Consider the following 14955-nt stretch of genomic DNA (forward strand, 5'->3'; position numbering starts at 1 on the left):
GTGGATCTTGAGAAACTTAACAGAAGACCATGGGGAAGGGAAGGGGAAAAAAATTAGTTACAAACAGAGAGGGAGGGAAGCAAACCATAATAGACTCTTAAATACAGAGAACAAACTGAGGGTTGATGGGTGGTGGGGGAGAGGGGAAAGTGGGTGATGGGCATTGAGGAGGGCACTTGTTGGGATGAGTACTGGGTGTTGTATGTAAGCCAATTTGACAATAAATTATATTTAAAAAATTACTAGAATGGCCCATATATGTCCTTGAGCACTGCCCTAGGCTGGCCAGAGGCACTTGCAGTTGGCTCCAAAGTCATGACCCAGTGCAGACAGGCCAGGCACAAATGGTCTTTAAGGTCTAGGTCTCCATATTTAGTTTACTACATGCTCTAAATGGTCTCAGCAGAATCTTGTGAACAGTATCACTAACAATGGGAAATAATAACTAAGGTGAGGGCAGGCAAAATGCTCAGATATCTTCAGGACTGCATTAAATTGGGGAATAAATGGCCCCAGGCTTTAGACCCAACACAGGCTCCTGGATGATGCTGGCAGGATTTGCAAACAGGCCTGTGTTTATTGGGACACAGTCATGCCTGTTCATCTATACATTGTCAATAGCTCCTTTCATGGTACAGGAGACAGTACTGTACTGTAACAGGAAACTTAGGGCCCACAGAGCTCAAAATATTTACTATCTGGCCCTTGATAAAAATGTGTGCCGAGCCCTGGTCTAGTCAATGACATTTCACAGTCATTTTCATGGTTTCAAGTTCATCTTGCATGTCAAATTTTTCTTCTATATTTAAATGATATCCGATACAGAATAGCACCTTCTTTAAAAAAAAAAAAAAATGTTTATTTAATTTTGAGAGGTGGGGAGTGAACGTGGCAGGGACAGAGAGAGGGAGGCAGAGGATCCAAAGCAGGCTTGCACTGACAGCAGAGAGCCCAATGCAAGCTTGAATTCATGAACTGCGAGATCATGACCTGAGCTGAAGTTGGATGCTTAACCAACTGAGCCACCCAGGTGCTCCTGATACAGCACAGCACCTTCTTAGAATTGCAATATTCTAAATCATTAGTTGTGCTCAGTTCTCTTCTTTCTCTGAAAAAGAGGGGGACAGAGGAATCTTCCTCTAATATAGGACATTTTTAACAAAGAAATTAGATGCAATATGTGAAGCACACTAAGTGCTGCTAGTAGGTGCTCAATAACTGGAAAAGGCAAGTTTGTTGTCAGTCATCTCTATCTTGATTGCAGCCTCAGGTTACCAGCAAATTCAGTGTCACACAGACCAGGCTTCAGAATGCTGTTAGCAGACAGCTCACTAGAACCAGTGGGAAGAGCCACATTCACTCTTGTTTGTCTACTAGGCCTGGATGAGCACACCTCATCCTCACCTTTTCAGTAAGAAGGTGACTGTTTCCCTTCTTAAATACATCTCTCTACTCAGGGAGGAATATAGCGTTGTTTCAAACATTATTTGTGTCCTATTTTGGAGATTACTAAACAAATGAGTTCTCAGACTCTCTCACTTATGATAGAATAATAAATTCACTGAAGACTGAGTTACTGACTTTGTAGATTGCCACTTGTCTTCAGTCTTGGATACAATCTGCAGCTTTGAAAAAGCTAAGAAGCTTTTTCTAAAGAGCACTCAATCTCTTGGGCCTAACATCACCTCCTCTATGTGGGATCAGACCTCGAAGTGGTTTGTTTCAAGAATGAAAACAAGCAGGTTTCATTCTTGAAACAAAACTGACCCTATGAGCTGTCCAGTCGTACCTGGGTAGGGCTAATGTTTATGACATGCAAAGGCTACAGGTGGTAAAGGCCAGTGCACGAGCCACACAAGAAGGGCCATGGAACTCAGAACAGTGAGAAAGAGCTATGGGCTGGAAGGGTAGAGAGGAGTAGGGCAGAGAACAGAACCTGTCCCATTTCTCCTGAATATAAGGAAGAGTATCCCTCTACAATGAAGGTAAATGTGGATTAGAGACTGCATTAAATTTCTGTTTCATGGAACATTCATGTACAACAGATAAGGGGTGTCCTATTACCCAAACGTAATGGGGGAGTGCATTTTCCTTGCTCTGTTTTAAGGATTGGCTGGTCAATGTTCCATGGCCTTCCTTTGAAAGGGCAGCATTTTACCAAATCTTCCCTCCCCCACTGCTGCCATTGAAAGCAATCTGATGGGCTATTTTTATTTTGACAGCTGCATCCTCTTGCACTAGGCACAGAAGGAAGTCCCAGGCCACTTTTGTTAGAGCCCATATAGGACTCACAAGGAGAGATCGAGCACTGGCCACCAAGGAGGTTAAAGGTCCCTCCTTCATTGGGGTCAGCAGGACCTCAGGATTACTGTTTGGGACTATTCAACCACAATGCCACCACACATACAGGAGCAACAGCAAGAGAGGTTTCCATTGGAAAAGCTGGCTAGCCTCAGTGTAAAGGAACATTTAAAAAAAACAAATACTTAGAAATGTTATTCTTTGTTAGCTATGACATAATTTTTGTTATTTTTTAAAAGAAGTTTATTCATTTATTTTGGGAGAGGGGGAGAGGGAGAAAGGGAGAGAGAGAGAGAGAGAGAGAGAGAGGGAGAGAATGAACATGTGTGTGCATGCATGCATGAGCGGGGCTGGAGCAGAGAGAGGGAGAGATGTGGGACTCCATCTCATTACTGTGAGATCATGACCTGAGCTGAAATCAAGAGTCAGACACTTAACCAACTGATGCCCCGATCAGGTGCCCTGATAATTTTTGTTCTTTAGGGCATAGTATCAGAGCATTCTATAATGCAGCTTAAATTAATCATTTATAGTAGCTTTGAAATTACCTTCTGCTTGGGTAGCTGTGGGGATGGTCTCCTTGACAAGGTATTTCACTAAATAGGTAAAGTCAAGTTGGACCAGTTCCACCATTTTGAAGCCCCAACTGCTTTAAAGATCTGTAAATTCTGAGATGATTTCTAAACTATTCTGCTTAGGAATAGTTTCCATGGTTCAATTTGAGGTCTGGGATCAGCTCTGTCTGTGATGCCTTACCCCATGCTCACACAATATCAGAAAAGCTGTCTCTTTGCAGCCATTTAAAGGGTAAAGGCATAGCCTGATGGCAGCTTTCCCATGTCCTCTCCATTCTCTGGAAGCTGGCTATGGTTCTCACCAAAGGAATCTTATGGATCATTTCCTTTTAGTTGGGAAAAATCTGAGAAGCAAATAAGTATGTCCATATTGGCCCTCAAGAGAAGAAGGCTCTAATTCAGATCTTGGATGCATCTACTACTTTTCCCTCACCAGTGCTATAAGCAGGTATGGCTTGACTAGCTCAAACTTTCACCATGTATTTCATTTGCTTTCCCATTAGAAAAGCAGATAAGAGCTAGCTGAAGATGCTTCTAAGTAATGCATGTTGAAACTCAACATCTGTACTAGTTGTGGTGATAACTGAAAGGAGAAATAATTTCTCAATTCAAACCCAGGGTTTGACACAATTCTCTGCCCCAGCATACACATAAAGGTCTGTAAAACATCTCAGGAGTCAGACCACAGAGAGGGGGAAACATTTCAAGGAGTAGTATGGGCATGACCTGTCCACTTAGCCTGAACTGAGATGATGACTCTTAGCTAGGTGCCATTGGTTTACTCTTGGGCTTTTAAAGTCAGTTTGGATCACTTCCCTTGCAGCTGTGGCAGGCACAAGGTCCACCTGCAGTGCCTACCAGCAATGAATTACTAGGAGCACCTAAAAATGGCAAATTTGCTTAAACCAGTCTTCAGTAAACCAGACTACATTTAAATATTTTTTATCTTATGGCTGAAAACAATAGTGCCTACAGAGCCATTATACCCTGCTTTGGGTCTTAATCAACCAACCAACCAACCAACCAATATAACCTTTAACTTCTCATTCCAATTTCTGACTACAGACTCAAAGGCCCCTCACCCAAGGAGCCTGCAATTTGTCCAATTCTCTTGGGCTAGACATCCTCTGCCATTACCACTACGATGCTCAGATTTCCTGAAGGTCTGCCAGCTACATGCTGTGCTGTCCTAACCTGGAACCAAAAACATATTTCCTTATGAGGATACTTACTTTGGTTGTATCTTCCAAATTAAGCTGCTCTTCCCTTTTAAACTCCTTAGTAAAATTGGGCCCTATTAAAAGCTTTCCAGAGTTTGCTCCTATGTCACTTGTTCTGCCTTCTAGTGCTAACATCTAGCACAACCATGCACAAGAATTTCTTGTTAAGGGTTGATGGCCAAAGAACTGCAGAACTGCATTATATCTGCACCAGAGCTCTTTTCTCTCTAACCCCTCTGTGCTCTGGGGTGCCCCTAAAGAGTACCTCAAGGACTGTACTCAAAAAAGTTGAGACTAACTAGCACCCATCAAGGGGTGTGAATTTAGGAATAATAATCAAGATTCATCTACCTCACCTGACACGTGACTGATGGGAGCATGTGTTTATATGCTCTCAATGTTATTAACACCACATAAAAGTCAGACGCTTCCATGCTCCCAGGATTCTGTTCATTCTCTAGCCTCCTATTCATCCTGTTGAAGCATTTTCTTGCATGGTTTTATTCCATCTCAATGGCTTAGCTACAAGTCTACAATGATGATGCTAAACCTTCATCTCCAGCCTAGATCTCTCTCCTGAGCCCTGGACATATATTTCTAGTCATTTGGGAATATCACATGAGCATTTCACCCAGAACTTATCTTGCTGCTTCTTCAATTCCAGCTCTGCCTCCCCGAATGCTCACACCCATCCATTGGTGGTACATCTGTCTTTTAGCCCATCATGCTGTGCCCTCAGACATCCCTAGCTTCTCCCTTGCTTCACTCCCCATATCTATTTATAAACAATTCTTAGAAATGGCTTTCTGTATTTTGAAGCCATTTTATGAAGTACCTACAAGTTCATGGCTGTTAAAATTTCTTGACAGATTGTTCCTTTTTTTCATTTATATAGTTCCTCCTTAATCCAATTTTATTCTTTTGCTTTCAATTCTATTTTGTCTGATAAAAATATTGCTATGCCACATTTCTTTTGGTTCATTTACACTGAAAAATCTTTGCTCATCCTTTGATTTTTAACCTTGCTGTGTCACGTTGTGGAAATGACTCTTCCACTTCTACAGAAAAATCCACTCTCAGCATCCCAGTTCAAACCATCACCATTTCTGACCAGGATTACTGTAAGAGCTTCCTAAAGTTTCCTTGATATCCATCACCCTCACTCATCCCATTCCCTAGTCAATACCCTGGAAAAGGAACCTGAATGTGTCACCTGACTTGGTTCATAAATCTTTGCTGAGTCTCTGCTTCACAGATAAAGCTCAGACTCCTCAACTTGACAAATAAAAACTTTCCAATCTGCTCTGAGCCTGCCTCTGCAGCCTGGCCACTCTGCCCTGATGAGCCTTTCACAAGTCACAGAACATGACTTGCCTTTGCACATCTGGTGCCTCTGCATGCCTAGAGAAATCTCATTCCCCCACCCTGTCTGTGTTCACCATCAGTACCTAAAAAACTTTTGTTATCTCTTGAGACCACACCAAATTGTCAACTCCTTGGCAAATCATGGCTGACCTGGCTGGGTTAGCCATTTTCTCAAGTTCCCCAGAGTCCCTCACCTCTGTTATGCATTCACAACTTTGCACTGTTACAAGGATTTCTGTGCCTGTCTCTTCTTAATGCTGGGCCCCATCTTACTTCTTTGTATTTTATCCCCAATCCTTGTTACAAGGTAAGTAAACATCTGCTGAATCTGAGGGAATAACTCCTAATTTAGCCAAAAGGAGAACTGAGTATGGCCCCACCCTTACCCCACCATGTTGACCACCCTCTCCACTCTATAATCAGCCAATCTCCACACATCTCTTATGGCTCCAGGGCTTATTTCCCCCTTCCTGACCAGTCCGGAAGGGCTGCGAAGGGCTGCTCCTAGTCGAGACATACCTCCCCACTGAACCAAACCATACTGGTTCTACAAGGTTGCCTCAACACCCCTCTTTACAAAGTCTTCCCCAAACTTCCCATCCCATGAGTCTGAATATTTTGCATAAATAGACAGAATTTCTACCATGTGCTTCAGCATTTATAGGCAATTTATGTAGTTGTATCAATGCATACTATCACTCCAGCTGAAGCACACAGGGGAGACCACAAGTTACATACTTCTCCTGAGACCGTGGTTTGGAGATATTGACAGATCAGTGGGATATATTCCCCATTGAAGAAAAGGAGGGATGCAAACAAGGCAAGCCCACTTCAGAAACACTCAACACACAGTGTGCTCAGTACTTGAACACACAGGGGAGTCAGGACAGGAAGGACAAAAAAGGGCACTCAGCAAGAAATACCAAAAAAACTGGGACTTGATTTAGAGAAAAGTTTAGGAAGAGTGCTTTGTAAAAGTCTTCAGTTATGTGGAGAGGCTGGACAATATATATGAGTACTAAAGAGAAGGTTTACATCTGAAATGCAGGGTGCTCTAGAAAGCCAGAGAAAAGAAAGGTTAACATAGATCTGTTTCACTTAAGGACAAAAAAGCACCATTTCCTCTCTAGAAGAAATAAAGATTTCAAGCCCCTTTTAGTCCATTCATGCTGGAATTCTGGTTTTATAACTCCATTTGCAAGTGAGCTTGTCACAGAGGGGTCAGCAGCCAGATGGAACTTTCTTACGCACTTGACTGCCCACACACACGGAACTCAGATACAGCTTGATTCAAGAAAGAGCGATTACTAGACAGTTTTCGATACCTACCATAATCATTTCTATTTGAGTCATTTCTATTTAAGTCTGGGGTTGGCTTCAAACAAATTTACCTCAACACATGAAAGCTGCTGCAAGCCTTTGGTATGGTAGGTGCCACTGATACTTGGGTGGCATCAAAGACTTTCCTAGAGAGGTGAAAACAATGGGGGTTCACTGGAAACAACTGTCAATCTGAAAACCATGGTCAAACAATGATTTGTTTTCAAAGGCCCAGGACCTCATTAGCAATTTGATAGTGTGAAGGTTCTGCAAGGCCAATAAACTAACTAAAATCATCCACATTGGATACACTGGCCAATCTACATAGGAAATCTCACCCAATGCTTCAAGCTGCACTAGGGGATTTGTGAATCTTAAGAAAGGACATAAATTCATTTAACTGAAACAATCAAATAGAAGTTAATTGATACCAAAAATAAAATCTAGACAGTTGAAAGGTTTGTCTCGGGCTACCTTCTCCCTTTCAAGATTAAGATAACTGAAATGAATGGTTTATATCCCCTGATCATGGACAACAAGGATGTAATGTGTCTGATGTCCAACATGCACACATGAATCCATAGGGAACACTTTTACCACAGAACCCATTCTGGCCAAGCCTCAATATCCACTTGTCACTACTACAGAGACCAGGGGTATGGCCACCCACCTGCCTGCCTCCCTTCCCTACCTTTCTTCATTCAAAAAGAAACTATGAAGAGACTCCCACTGTGAAAAAAATAAAACTAGACACAAAAGTGAAATTCATCCTTCCTACCCTCTTTTCCCATCCTACCCCACTTACCATTCTGAAGAATCTGGCACGGTCCTTCCAAACCCTTACCTGTACATTTACATGCATATAAATGTACACACAGAAATATATAATTGATATTTAATTTTATATAAATGGGATTATATTGTAGATATTATTTTACAACTTGCTTATTTTGCTTAACAATTAACTTTTTTCTGTGTATACCTATAAACCTTTCTCTTTTTGAATTGCTGCAGAGTATTTCTTAACATGGTTGTATCATAATTGATTACTATCCTTCTGCTGAATGTGTGGGTTGGCTCCAATTTTTTGCCATTACAAACAGAGCTGCAGTGAACATCGTTGCCCATACCTCTGTGAGTACAAGGTAAAACATGTGGCTTTCATTAATTACCTATCCTCCTAGGGGAAATGTGTCCTATAGCTCCTGTGACTTGAAGGTCATGGGCAGGGTGGGCCCTTGGGTCCTGAAAACTGAGGACCAACATGGATACCAGGTAGAAAGGCAGAGCTGGGGGTGACACCCTGCAAGTGTGCTTATGTGGCTGCCAAAGGAAGACCACGGGCAACGAGGATCTTCCTCATGAGCCAGAACACAAGCCCCTATGCTTGAATGTTCTCTCAGCTTTTCATGATCTGGCGATTAAGTCCTTGAAGTCTGAGACAATGCCTCAACCAACTCTGCCTGTACTTCAAGCATACTGCCTTGGGTATGGCAAACCTTCTAATTGATCACTCACTGTCTGTGTCTTAAAATGTACTTTCCTCCTTGTAGGACAAAGCTTCTAATGCAAACCAAAGGTGGCTAAAGGATCCTTAAGAGATCAATCAGAACATCATAGGAGTATCACAGGGAATTCTTGGTTATAATAACTTAGCAAAAGATAATTCTGAACTAGAGTCCATAAGAACTCCATAAAACAGTACATCTACTTTTGCTATCACTTACTGACAAGTGAGGAACACAACAAACAAACCACATAAATGAGGCTACACTGCATTAAACAGATCCTCTGGCTTCACTTATAACTCATGGTTAATAAATCATTCTTGGCACAGCTCTTCTTTCACACCTCTCAATGAACTACAAATGATCAAAGACCTGATTTCCCACTTTGGAATGGAGTTGAAAATGCATGTGGCTCTCAGTTCATCAGTAAGTGTCTGCATAGGGACTCCTGTGTACCAGACCCAGGTTGAGTACTGGAGACACCAAAGAAATCTCAGTGTAGTACTTGTCTGCAGTAGGCCTGAAGCCAGCTGAGGAGCCTGGACACAGTAAAGAGTTAGATATCAAACAGAGATTAAATAGCCATTTGATAGACTACAGAGGCTGTCACAGAGTGTATACAATTCACAACCCAGCTCAGAGTATAAACTACAAATATTACAGAAAAAAGGGAAGAAGTCCTGAGGTTGGAGGAAACTGGGAGTGTCCTTCTCAGAAGGAGAGCTGGGGCCAAGCTGTGAGGAAGGGTAGGGCTTGAGCAGGCAATAGCGTAGAAGAAAGAAGAGCATATAGAAGTTTCTTAAACTTTAAATGCCACTTAACACCTTGTTTCTGGTTTGATTTACACTTGGGAAACCAACTTAACTTTTGAGGTAGTGAAATGAGGAGGGTCACCAGAGAGACATGTAGCAGACAACCAAGGTACATCAAGGAGCCCCTCAGTCTGCCAACACCACCGTCCAAGTAGACTGAATATCTCACCTTGGTGAGAGTTTCCTCAAAGTAAGTGGGTAATGAAGACAGCAGTACAGACATATAGATAACAATAAGTATCAGAACCAGAAGATGTGGCCAACTATAAACAAAACTAACAAAATGAAATTGTGAGCATGGGCACCTCAAAAAATGTCTTTAGTGTTAAAGGAAATATAAAACAGAACCACCAAGAATAAATGTCTTTCATGAAAACATCTTATTAAAAAAAAAAAACAAAAAAACCCTTAAGTGGTTCAAAGTATAAAAGCCAAAACTTAAAATGGAAAGAATACATATCCATGCTGAACTCAAGCTCAAAAAACCTACCTGGTATACATAAAATACCCTGGTTTGACTATATGTATATAAACCACTGTTTTTTTTCTAGTTAATCCTAAAATATAAATCATTTAAAAATTAAAATTATTTGGAGGATTAGTTCAGCAAAGGAATGAGAATACTTTTTAAAGCATTTTTGTTAATAGCAAAAAATAGTTTTGTTTCCTGCAGGTGCTCTGGTTAAGTACACAGAATGAAAAATGAAACAACCTCTGAAATTTTTACATTAGAAAGATAGAGTTCTGTTTCTTTTTTCAGGGGAAGGGAGAAATCTTTCATTGCTCAATATTACTTCCTTAGCACCTACAAACAATATGGGGTTCCTGATATGAAAAAAACACCATCTTTGTGACAGGAGTTTTCACTACCCCTCAAATCTAGAGCAATCAGTAGACACTGAAGACACAGCTCACTGATAAGGAAACACTCCAGAAAAAGCAATCAACTCCCCAACCAAGTCCTACACATAGAAATAGACAAAGGGGTTTTTCCGCCTTCAATATTTAAATTACAGGTCTGGACTTAACTTCTGTTTGAAATTAATGAATGTGGCAATGATTTTCCCCCTGGCCCTGCCACTTGCTAACAGGTGATGTGAGCAAGTCACCAGGTCTGATTATGCTATGAAGGAACCAGAACACTGCCATCCACCTTGCTGGGCTCTCAGTCTTTTTGGAGGATTGAAAGAGATTGGTACGACTGTCATGGAATCAGAGCTCTACCAAAAGTCATGTCTTGGGACTACCAGCTTCCTCCTGGCTGCAATGCAACAGACCAGATTTTTCAAATTCTTATCATCTCCAAAAACCCAGTCAAATGCCTGGTCAACTGCAAATGTCTCCAGATTCATGTGGCAGAGGAAAAACCTTGTTCTCTGATCTTCACTGGCCTCTGTTCCTACTTGATTCCTAGTACTAAGGGCCTACCCTGAGCCAGAGCTTTTCCTCCACTGGACTTAATTATTACTGGTATTTATAAAATACCCATAATATATATCTTGTTTACACTCTAAGGGCTTCATTGGGGAAAATACTGGGATAAATTCCTTCTGTTATCTCCACCATCTGTCCCAGGGCCTGGCATGTAGCAGGAGTTGAATCAATCAGTCAATCAATCAATCACTCCCTGCCTTCAAAGGCAAGAACGGTTTGGAAAAGAAACTCAACAGTGTGAGGACAGCATTCACAGCAAATAAAACAAAAAAAAATTGCCAATTAAGAGTAATGAAGAATAGAACTCTGTGCTGGTGGCAGTATTGGAAAACAGGAACTTCCATACATTGCCAGTAAAGGCACAAATGGTATAACCCTTTCCAAAGCATATGTGGCAATATCTACTAATATTGCTTGCAGATTCAGAAGCATCAGTCCTGCAAGGAGAGGACCAAGGCAGTAAGGCACTCTGGGGAAATCTCTGGCTTGGGAAAGAAGATCCAGGTTCCTATTAAGCTACACAGACCAACTATGGGATTGTGGGCAAGTCCCTTCATGTCTCCGAACTTTAGCTTCTTTGTCTACACAATGTAGAATCAAAGTAAGTGATCTCTGGGACTCTGTTCATCTGGGATTCCTATGTCAAACACAGAAAAAGTAGGCATATAAATGGAGTCAGAGCTCTTCAGAATTGTAGATGTTAATTTAGGGCTGACTCAAGTGAATATATAGGCCCCCAAGTTTCTACTGTTTCTTAGAATCATCATCCCAGAAAAATCTACTCCTCAGATACTCTTCTGGAGAAAAAGAAATTGGGGCTTTGGACCTCTTTATCTTGGCTGACCACCTTGCCTCATGGTTCAAAAGATAAATAAACCTTGTCTCATCCACCGAAGAAGCAGCAAAGACCACCTGGTTTTACTAGATGACCAGAGGTGAGGTGAGGCCCAGCCCCTCCACCCTGAGAACAGCACCTTTTATTCTTTCATTTCTTTTCTGCCTTTGGATTGTTAGAAAGAGTACAACACCCTAACATTATATTGGGAAACCCTTCTAAAAAGTACCTAAATAATAGAGAATCACATCTAATTTAACTGAAATCAACCAAATCACAAGTTCCTTAAAAGTCCTTCCTAAAGTAAAATCAATAAATGCATAACTAAAGATGTCTTTAGCATATTCATGAGGCTTTTCATGGCAGATGCACCAGAATGGTCACTGGTCAGGTGTTACAACAGGTTACAAATCATTATGACCACGGAAGATGTAACAAGCACTAAAACTATGCAATCTTCCATCCTACCAATATTAGGTTCTCACAACAATCTATATTAAGGCAGCCCCATTTGGTAATAAGATCGGGTTTAGCACCCTTTCCCTGATCACAGTCACCTTAGCTTACTAGCTGTGTAAGCATCCCTCTGAACAAGTGCTCACCCAGAAAGCTCACCCTGGACTCTAATGGCCAGCAGACCCCTTTCCTGAGTCCTCCTCAATCTAAATGTCCATGACTCTATACAGCAGAAAATAGTGCCATGGGATGTTATTAGATAGTGTGTTACATAAGCAGGTGCGCGCGCACGCGCACACACACACACACACACACACACACACACACACACACACAAACTGGTTCCCTGTTTAGAAAGATTGGTAAGTGTGTATCTTCAATGCAGAACTTGAGAGCTTTTAATAAATATGTGGATCTTCCAGAGGAGCCAATAGTGTGCTAAATTCCCTAAACTTCTTTATTTTTTGCAAAGTATCACATCCCAGGGCTATTGCTCAACAATCTACCCTTTTAGAATCTTCACAAAGCCCTTGACCTATGAGCTCTGTACTAGAAACCATATTGCACAATATGACTACCCTCTTTCACTTAGCTTCCATTACAATAAGAGCATACGTAAAGATTATAAAAGCCTTTGATACTTGATGCTAAGCACCAAATGCTTTTAAACCCATTCAAATATTTGTTGGAAATGAACGAAAGAAGTATTTACAGTGTAGTGGCTACATGGCAGCAGGGCTTGGAAACTCCTGCATGGAATTAGTAGCACTGAAACCCTTCCGATTTTCAATAATAACAACCTTGCCACTCCCAGACCAGCTCCAGACTAGTGTTGCCCAGAGTAAGTTAGGGGCCATTCAATAAACATGCATGGCTTTGAAGATTTCAGATCACGAAGGAGGTCCCAGCTGTCTCGTCTCCTATGCCTTATCCCTTCACCTTATATTAGGGCTTCTTACCAGTTTGGGGTTCAACTTATTGCAGTTGCTTGGCTCTGCACACAACCTGCCCTCTCACTTTCATCCCTGCTCTACTTCTCTCCAATGATCAAGGCTAGCATAACACAGAGCTGCTGAAGAATAAAATCCATCCCTCAATTTACCAACTCCAAACAATTTCCCTGATTCATCTCAGGCTGGGTAAGATCATGGCTTCTGGAACTGAATTTACAATTTAAGACACAAGAGTCCCTTTATGCACCAGGCAGAGAGCTAAACAAAGTTCTGCAACTTCTGGGACCCTAGTGAATCTCCTGTATCCCAGTAACTTAATGTGAGCACATGAGTTGAAATAACTTTTGGTGACTGAGTCTTCCCACTTGTACTGAGAGATTACTGTTTTAATTTTTTTATAGGAATGTATTTATTAATTACCTGTGAAGTTAAAACTGAACAAAATAAGAGGAGAAACATTAAAGTATATTATGCTATAAAATGATGGTCTAACTCTTAATGAATATTAAATCACAGGAAAGTACTTATGAGGTAAATAACAGCATTCAAAGACTACAATAGGATGTCGCTAAATACAAGCCACCTCTAAAGAAAAGGCACAGAATTTCTTTTTTTTTTTTTTTTTTTTCCCAAGCCAGTCCTTATAGACTGAGGTAAGGGAATGAAAAAGAATACTGATGGGGAAACACAGTTTTCCCACAGCTCTGAGGTTTTTACATAAAGAGTGTCTCTTTATATTGGGTTATAATCCAACCTGTTTTACTTTCTAGCCCTTTGTTTCCCACATGTAATGTGGGGGAGATTGGACAAAAAAGGTCCAGAGCTTTTTTATTTCTAACGTGCGGGTCTTGGTTCTGGACAGAAGTTACAATGTGAACAGATTTAAGGGCCGTGTTCACGCATGGCAATGTGTTCCATTATATGGAGTATAAAGTAGTGAGGCAGGCCCGGAGGATGAGAGTGGAAAGAACATCTATGTAATTTATTAAAATAAAGGAAACCTCAAGCCTCATCTTGTGATTTAAGAGGAAGTCAATCATGACCAGTTTGTGTTTAACTTATTATCTTGACCATAGCTTGGCTATATTTTAAATATAAAACTATTGTTGACAGATGAAGAAACAGAGTAGCTATTTTCAAAGGAACTGTTAATCTCCAAAAAATGATGTGCTGTTGTTTTGTTTTCAATAAAATCATGCTGCAACACAAATTATAGCACCTTAACAAAAAACCAGAGCTGAAACAACAGAAGGAAGTATGAACTCACAGATCTGGAGAAGTGAACAGAGGTTTGTTCACCATCAATGGTTCTCTGGTACTATAACATTTAATAGAATTACTTATTATACCATGTTCTCATGTCTTTACACTAACTGAAATCTGGCAGCTCTAATTGATAAGGAAAATAAATTTAAAATAAAAGGTATGTTACCTGCTCTTGCATAATGTGAATTTAAATGAAAACAGCTTGAACTAGGATTATTTCTTCCAGAACAAGTAACCCCTCCCCTTCCAATACCCCATCCTAAAATAGAAGAACACCTATGGGTCACAACCACACATGTATTATTTTCTAAAAAAAAAAAAAAGGTAACTTGGGCTCTGTCAAGGCTAAAAAATAGAAGTAGATTTTACTCCTGGCCAACAGCTCAAACCATCCATTAGGGTAAAATTGAAGATGTGAAGGTGCTTTTGGAATTAGTGTACAGGCAGACACACCCTGTTTACTCGAAAACCTAAGCCATAACAAGAGCTTCTACACTGATAGTCCCTGTACCAGGAGCCCTGGAAAATCTCCAGTGACAATTTATCTTCCATTGTCTTTTGTCCTTAAATGTAAATGGTAGATAATTGAGCTCAAATGGGAAAAAAAAAAAAAAAAAAATCAGGAAATGAGCAGGCTGAATTTTTTTGGATTCTAAAGCTAAGGATAATATTGAAAACAAAGCAAACAGGGGCTCCTGGGTGGCTCAGTCGGTTGAGCGTCTGACTTCAGCTCAGGTCATGATCTCACGGTTCGTGAGTTTGAGCCCCACTTCAGGCTATGTGCTGACAGCTCAGAGTCTGGAGCCTGCTTCAGATTCTATGTCTCTCTCTCTCTCTGCCCCTCCCCCGCTTGCTTGCGCACACATGCTCTCTCTCTCAAAAATAAATAAACATTTAAAAAAAATTTTTT

At 40.9% G+C, this 14955-nt stretch overlaps 1 protein-coding gene across 8 annotated transcripts in view; it reads right to left on the reverse strand.

Moving 5' to 3' along the window:
* The window catches only part of DUSP22 (dual specificity phosphatase 22), a 72393-nt gene that overhangs the window by 34343 nt on the left and 23095 nt on the right, over positions 1-14955 (reverse strand). The gene's annotated exons all lie outside the window — the stretch shown is intronic.

Source organism: Puma concolor, chromosome B2 (assembly GCF_028749965.1).
Source record: "Puma concolor isolate L17-30 chromosome B2, mPumCon1.1.hap2, whole genome shotgun sequence".
In the NCBI taxonomy this organism is placed as follows: Eukaryota; Metazoa; Chordata; class Mammalia; order Carnivora; family Felidae; genus Puma; species Puma concolor.